This window comes from Herpailurus yagouaroundi, unplaced genomic scaffold (assembly GCF_014898765.1).
Source record: "Herpailurus yagouaroundi ecotype Mexico unplaced genomic scaffold, PumYag 440, whole genome shotgun sequence".
Taxonomy (NCBI): domain Eukaryota; kingdom Metazoa; phylum Chordata; class Mammalia; order Carnivora; family Felidae; genus Herpailurus; species Herpailurus yagouaroundi.
Genome location: NW_024412657.1, coordinates 351,710 through 361,176, shown reverse-complemented (window position 1 = coordinate 361,176; position 9,467 = coordinate 351,710). Strand labels below are relative to the sequence as shown.

Sequence of the window (9,467 nt, the reverse complement as noted above, 5' to 3'; positions counted from 1 at the left end):
GGGGGGGGGGGGGGGGGTGGCATGAGGTCAGAGGTCACCTCCGGGTCCCCTCTTCCGGGCTTCTCAGAAGTTTGGTCTTGGGGCTGGTGATTACCAACTCTGTTCTGATGCCCTTTAATTAAACCTGTGGATTTGCCCGTGGTAGGTCCCCTGGAGCTGGCCTTATAGACCTTTCTCACTGCCCCCCCCCCCCCCCCCCCGGGGGCCTGTAGATCTAGGATGTTTTGGACGCAGAGGCAGTCGGGCACCTTCTTTCCAGTGGTAATTCTTCGGACTCACTGGGCACCTGGCTGTGTGTGTCCCCTGGCTGTCCTAGTCCAGCCCATCCTGGGGGGGGGGGGTGTTGCTGGAGGCAGCCATCCTTCCTGCCCTCCGTGTGCCCACCATCCCATAAGGCTGCTTTTTCAGCCACTCTCCTCTTCCTGCGCCCGGCTGGGCTGGGCTGGGCTGGGCTGGGCTGGGCTGGGCTGGGCTGGTGTGGGTCTCTCCCCTGGTCTTCCCTCTCGCCGCCCCTGACTCCCCACCCCCTCCTCTCCTCTTGAGCCCCTGACCCCACTCCCCTCCCTCTCTCCAGTTTGCCCAGGTGATGGCGGTAGGTGGCTCTCCACACTTATTGTCATTTAAGCCTGGCAAGGGCGCCAGGAGACGTAGCCTGTGTTATTGGCTCCGTTTCGCAGGTGAGGGAACAGCCTGGCAGGAAGGAGTTAGGTAAAGGGTCAGGCAGCGGGCACTGCCTTCCCCTTCCAAGGAATCACCTTGTCCCTGCTCCTGTGGCCCCCTGTGGTGCCCGTCCCTCCCAGGAGGCCCGTTGGCATTTCAATAGGGTCATTCCAGGGTTGGGTGGTACCTTGGCTGGAGCCTGAGTGAAGGAAATGGAAGGAGGTGACAGCGAGGTGTGGGGCCCCCGCGTTCTTCTTCGGTGAAGGCTGCTGGAAGGAGCCTGCAGGTGGAAGATATCACTTGTCACCTCTCAGTGGCCAGAGACCTGCTGTCGGTGGTCACGGCCCCGGGCAGAGGCCGGGCTGGACGGGGTGTCTGACACCACGCTGACCCTGGGGCGACTTTGCAGCCATTTAGAGCCTCCTCCTGAGCAGGGGGGCAGCACGTACTCCTGGCGCGCCCCTGACCTGGGAGCACCGGGCCGCACGGGGGTGTCTCGGGATCGTCACCGTAGAGCCGCTGGAGGGTGTGCCAGGGCGCCCAGAGAGGCCGGCTCTGGGAGGCTGGACTCCTGGGTCACTTTTGGCAAAATCCTTCAAAGCTTTCTCTGGTTTCCAGCTAAAGCGAGCACGAGGTACTCACGGAAGGGGTGACGGCAAGCCCTGAGCCGGGCCCTTTGTGCGTCCTTGCCTTTGGGTCCTGCCCGCCTTGCGTCATGGCTTGAGGGGGGCCCCGTACCCCTGGTGGGACAGGGGATAAGAACCGTGGCAAGGAGTCTTCCAAGGGTGTTCCCAGGGCTCCACCCCACATCCCTGCCTCTGAGGTCTGAGCTCCCCCGAGTGCAGAGTTGGGGATGGGCCGCCCAGGCCGGGCCCCGGGCTTCCCCTGACGGGCGGCAGCACCTGCCATCCACAAGGGCGAGAGCGTCAGTGCCCTGAGGCCCCCCCCCCCCACCCCGCCATGGCCCAGCCCCCATGGGCCCTCTTCCAGCTCACCTTGGCCTCCCCTGCCTGGGCTCTGCCTGGGTTCTGTTGTCCCTAGAGACCATAGGGTTGCAAAAGCCACCCTGGCCGGGGGCAGTGTGGTGAGTGTCTGCCCAACTGTCCGCGTGTGGACTGAAGCCCAGATCATGCCCCTCGCCCCGGCACACTCGCGTGTTTTCCTGGGAAGCAGGGCCTTTGACAGGCCCCGGTGTGACGGGCATACTTGGGAAGTTCGACTACGTTCGTGGGACGCGACGAGCTGACGTTCGGTTCAGAGTCGTGTTCGCTACCTGGCTCCTTCTCGAGGCTGCTGTCCCTCAGGGGTGCCCTGGGCTCAGGACCCCGGGGCCGGTCTTCCAGCCCTGGTCTTTTGAAGGGGAGCAAAGCCTGTGGTGTGGTGCCACTGCGCGTGGGGGGGGGGGTGGTTCCAAGGCAGGAACAGGTGCCCCTGGTGTCCCTGGCTGGATCCTGAGCTTCTCCAGCTCTGTGGGCGGCCCCACTTTTGGGGGCTTGTAAAGTCTGGTTGGGTGAGGGGTCTGCCTGGGGCCGGGGAGTGGGCACAGGGCCTGTGCAGGGCTGGCTCCTGTGGGCCTGTCCTCTGCCCAGGCCAGGCCGGGCCCTGGGCCCCCCGGAGCCCCTGTCCAGCACCGCGCGTCGGCCCTGCCTGGCCTGCTCCCCTCCCTCGGGCCCTCTTGATGAGCAGGGGGCTCCAATCAGTTGTCTGTGTGTCCGCCTCAGTTCAGAGATGTGCGGACCCCACACGGTGACCTGCTGCCACCTCGGGTGTGCCTGAAGGGTCACGTCCTCCCCCGACTTGGACCTGGGCTCCAGGGGACCTGGCTGTGGGCTGGGGAGAGCATTCGGCTTGGTGAGGCCAGAGGCTCGCCTGCAGGGCAGGGCAGGGATCCTGGCCATCTCTGCTTTTCTTTTAGCAAGTGCTTGCTCTCACCAGGCCTGGCCTCGGGCTCTGTGGAGACTGGTTCCGGGCTGCCCACGGCTCCCTCCTATGCCACGTGCAGCTGCTGCTTGCTGGGAGCTGGGCCTCCTCCTCCACGGTGGCCTCCGGCCTTTCACGTGCTGGGTTCTGGAAGTGGGCCCCGTGGGCGAGGGCCTGGCGGCCCGTGGGGGGGGAGGGGGCGGACACAGAGGTGGCTGGAAGTGGCAGCCGTTGATGTTTGGGACGTGAACTTTGGAGTGGGGCTCCCTGGTGGCCGCCTCTGTGGTTAGCATCTTCAGAGTGGGGCAGTGCCCTTGAGGACAAGGGCGGCGGGAGCACATCTGCGCGGGGGGAATGGATGGAGGGGCTCTGACCGTGACCCCGGGCTCTCCGGGCCCCTCCCTGGCCTGGGTTCAGGAAGGGGGGGCGGTTGTGAGCACGAACTCCGGGGTCTCTCCCAGGTCTCATCCCGCCTGGAGCTGTGTGACCTTGGATGCGTAACTCGCCCTCTCTGAGCCCCCACCCTGGCCTGTGAGTTCCAATGCTGAGTGGTAGCTTCCTTGTTTGCTTGGAGGCTGAAGGTGAGCGGGCCGGCCTGGGGCCTCTGTGCAGGTTGGGCCCAGCCTGGAGGCCCTCCCGGGATGCCCCCTCCCTGTGAGTGGGCCGCAGCCAGTGAGAAGCACATGGCCCTTTAAGGGGAGGCTGCTTCTCAGTCTCCAGGGAGGGCACAGACATACTTTCCTCCGAGGCGAGGCGTTGTTCTCTGGTCCCAGGGGGGGAGGAGAGGCTGGCTCTGGGTCTCTGAAGGAATCTCCCCCTCCCCCTCGGCCCTGGGCCCTGGCATCCAGGAGGGCACATGGCCATGGATGGGCCCCGCCTAGCGCCTGCCTGTGTGCCTGGGAAGCGGGCAGGTCGGGGGCGGAGACCGCAGAGGCCTGAAAGTGCCCATATATAGTCACTGGGTTTGAGCAATCAGCACGACTGCAGCACTGTGTCCCGGGCCCCGGACTGGCCGGCCCCCAGGCCCAGCCAGCAGGTCCCCGAGGGAGGCACGGTGTGGGGGCTGTTGCAGAGAAAAGGCACGTCGGGGAGGGGGGCGCAAACCGTCAGATAGAACAACAGGCAACAGGCTTGGGACTCTGAGTGTTTGTTGATTGAAAATAAAAATCTGCAGAGCCCTCGGTAGTCAGAACCAGGTGTATTTGTGGAAACGCTCACTCTCTTTGAGAGCTGGAGCTGGCTGGCCAGGACTGCCCGGGTCCCTCGCTGTGGGTGTTGGAGGCCGGATGCCCGCTTATCCGCCACCCCAGCCTTTGCCCCGCAAAATGCCCGCCGCGTTACGGTGACGTCCCTAGATGCCCCCTCCACTTCCGCACATCACCGGGGGCCTTCCGCTCTGATGGCTGGTGTCCTCTGGACGGCGCGTCCCTCCTCCGTCCCTCCGGCTCCCGGACGCGGCTGGCAGTCTGGACTGTGGGTGCTGCCCCAGCCTGCGGGTCAGGAGCAGAAGAGTCCGGGTCTCAGCAGTACCTGCGCCCGCGGCTGCTGCCCCGCTGTCTCCTGTTTTTGCCCCATCGCTGTCTCTGTGCCAGGAAGGGAGAAGTAACCGCCTTTGCCGCATTCCTGACTTTTGTGCCGTTAGAAAAATCACAATGTGAACGTAGTTTTGCTCATTTAATTTAGTTTCCATCGCGCTGCTAAGCGCCTTTGTTAAATTTTGTATATTGATACTTTTTGTTGTCGTCAGCAGTTTTTTCTTCCCTGTTTTTGGATATGAAGCCATTAGAGAGGGAAGATTAAAAAGATACATTACAATTAAAATGTTAATGAAATCTGCATCATACAACTTACGAAGCCCTTTAGGCATTAATCTTGCCTGTGTCACGTCCATTAACTCTGGCCATTCTTATTTCACACTGACCCCTGCTGAGAGATTTGTGCTATAATTGGATTTTTTTTAATAAAAAAGAAAAAAAAAAGCTTTTAAGAAAATAAAGGTTGAGTGGTGGCCCTCGCTCCCAGATGAAAGGAGAGGAGAGCAGGGGGCACGTGGCCTCTTCTGTGGGGCTCCCCTTCTGAGCTGGGCGGAGGCCCCTGCGGCTCCCGGCGCCCCCCCCACGGCTGCCCCAGGGGCCGCGTCTGTTCGGGCCCTCGCCTTCCCCACCCCCAGGCACCGGGTCGCCCATGACGTTCGCCCCCCCCCCCCCCCGCCGGGCTGTCGGAGGCACCATGGGCTGCATCTGGGGTACGGAGGTGCGACAGTCTAGGACAAGCCCACCTGCCCGCACGCTGGGTGAGGGGTGACGGGTGACCCCGGCCAGGCCGCAACCTTAGAAGGGCCTGTGGCACCAAAGCCTAGACGTTTGAGTTCTTAGGCTTGTGTATTGCCTGGGATCCCACGAAGTCTGCCCCCCGCCGGGGCACTGGGGTCTCCAGCGTGAGGCCGGGGCCGGGGAGGGCGGGAAGGGAGAGACTGCCAGGGCAGTCGAGACCCCCGGCAAGAGTGGGCGGTAGGTGCCCCGTGAACGTCCCCGTGTAGACGCGCCCCTGCCGGGAAGGGCCCCCTGGCCCCGGTGACGCTGGGGCTGGGGCCCCGGGGGTGACGTGTGGCCCCTGGTGTCTGGGCTTCCCGGGCCCCGGTGCTGCAGTCACAGCCGCCACTGGGAAGCTGGTCAGGTGCTTGGCAGTGGGGCTGCTACAGACAGATTTCATGTCTGTGTGTTTTTGCAACACCTTGCTATAAAGGGAAACATAATTTAAAATATGATTACTTAGTGTTGTAACAGCCGCCTCAGCGCTCCACGCTATGCCGAGATCATTATCAGAGGCTGATATTAACTTGCAAAGAATATTATGCAAATTGCCCGCTGGCTCCTCCGGGAACCTTCTCCCAGGATGGGCGTGGGGCACATGGGGGTGGCGGGGGTGGGGACGCTGAGGGACCCGGGGAGCCGGGGGCAGAGTGGACGCGGTGGAGGCTTTGGCGTGGCTCTCGTCCAAGCTGCTGCTGGGCTCCGTGAGGTTTGCTGAGCTCGCGTTGCCTCCGTGCCGGGGCCGGGCCCTCCCTGAGGTCCCCGTCCACTACAGGTAGCCGGTGGTGTTTGCTGCGGTGGCCTCTGGGGTTCGGGTGAGTCCCCGAGGAAGGGACTGAGGTCACAGACCCGGCCCCGCCTCCGGCTGCTCTAGGCCGTCACCCTGACCGGCTTTGCAGCTCGCAGGAGGGGCTTGGGGCGGCCTCGAGGGACATGTGGCCAGCCTGTGGCTCTGCGAGGTGGCCAGAGTCTGAGGACGGCTCCCTCCGCCACCAGCCCCCAGCTGGTCCTGACGGGGGGGCGGGGGGCCTCTAGTTTCATGGCTTTGTGATCCCTTCCCAACGTCCTCTCTCTCCCACCGTCTAGAAGAAGTTGGGCAGGGCCAGTGTGGCGTACAGATCCGTGACCCCCCATGGCAGAAGAGCCCATTTACGGGTCCCCAGAAGTAGGGTCTGCCTGGCAACCGTGGAAGCTGGTGGCGCCCCGGGGACCTCGGGTCTCCTGCATTTCCCGTGGACGTGGTCACATATGGGCAGGGCCAAGGAGCCTGGGACCGAGCGCACGTCCCCCCGTGTGGATGGGAGGCTCTCTCCCCCTCAGGGCCACACAGGCAGGAAGAGGACAGGGTTTTGGGGGCCGCTGGGACTGGACGGGACCGTGACCATCCCCACGATCCGGGTGGCCCACGATTCGGGGCCACTCGGGGCCGTTCTCAGCCGAGCGGCCACTTTCTGCAGAATCCAGGTTCGGAGCGAGTCTCATCTCGGGATTTTTGAGTGCTGTTCCTTACTGTGTGCTGTGCTACCGTGGCCTCCCTGGGCCTCAGTTTCCCCACAAGTGAGAAGAGCTTTGAAGGAGAAACGGAAGTGGGGCACCGCCCACTCTCTGGTCACCGAGATGGCCCCGGAAAGGTGCCTCGTAGGCTCCACGCACAGACGCGCTCGCTGGGGGGTGGGGGCCGTCCCCGGTGTGCTGGTGCGTGCCGTGACCCGGCCGTGATGAGGCAGTGCTGCTCTGTTCCCTGCCAAGCTCCTTCCCCTCTGTGGTGCCCCCCTCCGTTCTGTGACTGCTGCTCTGGGGCGCCCCATGGGGTCTGTCCGCCCCGGGAGGGCAGTGATATTTGCCAACAGGCAGGGAGGGCGCGGGCGGTGGGAGCCCAGGCAACAAGTGACCGTAAAGCTGGTGGCTTCGAAGGACAGAAATGTATCCCCTCCGCCGTTCTGAGGCCGCAGGTCCAAAGTCAAGGAGGTGGCAGGCCTGGCCCCTTCTGGAGGCTCCAGGGGAGAACCTGGCCTCTCCCAGCGTCTGGTGGTGCCGGAGGTCTTTGGCGTCCCTTGGCTTGTAGACCCGTCCCTGCCACCTCTGCCTCGGCTGTCACATGGCCGCCCTCCCTCTCTGTGTCTGTGTTCAAATTTCCCTCTTCTTACGAGGACACCCGTCACGGGGTGCGGGGCCCGCCCTCAACCCAGGGCGGTCTCATCTCTGTCCTTAACCGATCACATCTGCAAAGACCCAGACTCCAAGTAAGGTCCCGTTCTGAGGTCCTGGGTGGACGTGAATCTGGGGGGACGCTGTCCGGTGTGTGGAGGTCACAGAAACCCCTTGGTGCCGGAGGGGAGGGGGTGCTGTTTGGGAAGTGGGGGGCTGGCCCTGTGCTGGCCTGGGAGGGTGGGCAGCCAGACACACAGACAGAGGCTGCTGCCCCGACGAGTACTGGCTGGCAGGGCTGGAGGGCCGGTACCAGCTGGGGAATCTAGAAGCAGCTTTGTTTCCAGGACCAAAGCCCGGGGTCGAGGGCAGGAAATGGGGCCATGGGCGGAGGAAGTTTCCTGAGGCACAGTGTCTGCGGTTATGTAAGTTTTGGGACAGGCGGCAGAATTTGTGTTAATTGTTGTAACCCAGTTTAGTTGGCCAGCCCCTGTCATGTGAAGGGCCAGGGAAGGAAAGGCGTGTCGTCCAGAGGAGCCCTCGGGGCTGGGCCTGGCCGTGTGCTGGATCCCAAACCTTAGGGCAGACTCGGGCCCCTGGAGCCTCCTCCTTCCTCCCCCTAGAAGGAAAGTAAGCTGATGAAGGGAAATGATGCAGCGGAGGAGGCGGGAGGGCCACAGCGTCCCGGCTGCGGGCCACGGGAGCCGAGAGGCTGTGCTGTCCTTCGGGACCACACGAGCCCGGATCTTGAGGGGCCCCGCTGGCCTCGGGACCCCGAGAAGCAGGCGGCTGGCTCTGGAGACCTGTGATGGGGGCCTCAGGTGCTTCTTGGCGGAGGAGCAGGGTCCCTGGTCTCTCCCCACACCGCTCCAAGCCACGCAGACCGACCTGGGCCAGGCTGGACCACAGCAGTGAGGGCCCCAAGGTTGTGGGAGGCTGGCCCGTGGTTTTGCTCTGGGTCCCTTGTCAGGTTCTCCATAACCCAGGAAAATGGGAAGTCCCCTCCACCGAGCATCCTTGGGAATAGGCCCGAGTTCTGCTTGGGAGGCCCCTGGGGTGTTTGGGGGCACTCCTCTGCCTCCCCCTCCCCCAGCTGCTGGGCGTGCTGCAGCTCAGAGGGTCCTGGAGGGTCCTGGCCACATTCAGAGACTCATTTCTGAAGGTTTTTACTGGCTGGGCTTGGGGCCGACCCGCAGAGCCCGACGTGGGGCTCGAACCCACGAACCTCAAGATCATGACCTGAGCTGAAACCAAGAGTTGGATACTCGACCGACTGAACCTCCCAGGCATCCCTAAAGTTTTAATTTAAAAAACCCTAGGGGCGCCTGGGGGGCTCAGTCAGTTGAGCGTCCGGCTTCGGCTCAGGCCATGATCTCGCCGTTTGTGGGTTCGAGCCCCGCGTCGGGCTCTGTGCTGACAGCTCGGAGCCTGGAGCCTTCTTCGGATTCTGTGTCTCCCTCTCTCTCTGCCCCCTTGCCCGCTCACACTCTGTCTCTTTCTCAAAAATAAATAAAAACATTAAAAAAAAATTTTTTTTTAAATCCTAGTTACCGTATATATAAAGCTTACCATCTTAACCAGTTTAAGGGCACAGTTCAGGGGCGTCAGGTGCATTCAGGCTGTCGGGCAGCCGCCCCCTCCCCCTCCCCCTCCGTCCGTCCCCAGAACGCGTCCGTCTTCGCAGACTGGACTCTGCCCCGTTACGCACAGACCACCACCCCCAGGCTCCCTCCCCTGCCCCGTCCCACCGGTCCCCTCCCCTCCCCCTCCGTCCGTCCCCAGAACGCGTCCGTCTTCCCAGACTGGACTCTGCCCCGTTACACACAGACCACCCCCCCAGCCTCCCTCCCCTGCCCCGTCCCACCGGTCCCCTCCCCTCCCCCCGCCTCCTCCCCGCGTCTGGAGTTTCCTTCCCCCCTCCCTCCTTTACTGTGGTGAACGACACAGAGCATCACGTCCACCATCCGAGCGTTTGACGCGTGCGGTTCAGGGGCGCCCCGCGAGTGGCCGCCCTCCGTCCCGGGACCGCTCGTCGGGCAGATAGGAGCCCCCGGCCCCCAGCTCCCCTCTCTGTGTCCGTGGGTCCGGCCGCCCCAGGGTCGCAGGTGAGCGGATCCTACGGCGTTCGTCCCTGGCGTCTGGCCGTTCTCACTGAGCGCGTGTCCTCCGGGTGCATCCGCGTCGCAGCTACGGCTGAGGGGGGTCCATGCCGGGTCGACCACGCCTGCTTCTCCGTTTGCCTGTCGATGGATACTTGGATTGTTTCCACTTTTTGGCTTTGTGAATAATGCTGCTGTGAGCGTAGGTATGCTGCTATGTGGTTGAGTTTTTTTTTTTTAATTTGTTTTAATGTTTGTTTGTTCCTGAGAGAGTCAGGGCCAGGGGCAGAGCGAGAGGGAGACACAGAGTCGGAAGCAGGCTCCAGGC

The 9,467-nt window shown here is 63.3% G+C and overlaps 1 long non-coding RNA gene across 1 annotated transcript in view; it reads left to right on the top strand.

Moving 5' to 3' along the window:
• LOC121022871 (uncharacterized) overlaps positions 1 to 8,320 on the top strand; it is a 23,339-nt gene extending 15,019 nt beyond the window's left edge. The window contains exon 3 of the long non-coding RNA XR_005787138.1: positions 7,578 to 8,320. This is a non-coding gene — a long non-coding RNA (uncharacterized LOC121022871). The remainder of the gene's footprint in view (positions 1 to 7,577) is intronic.
• The last annotated feature ends 1,147 nt before the right edge of the window (positions 8,321 to 9,467 follow it).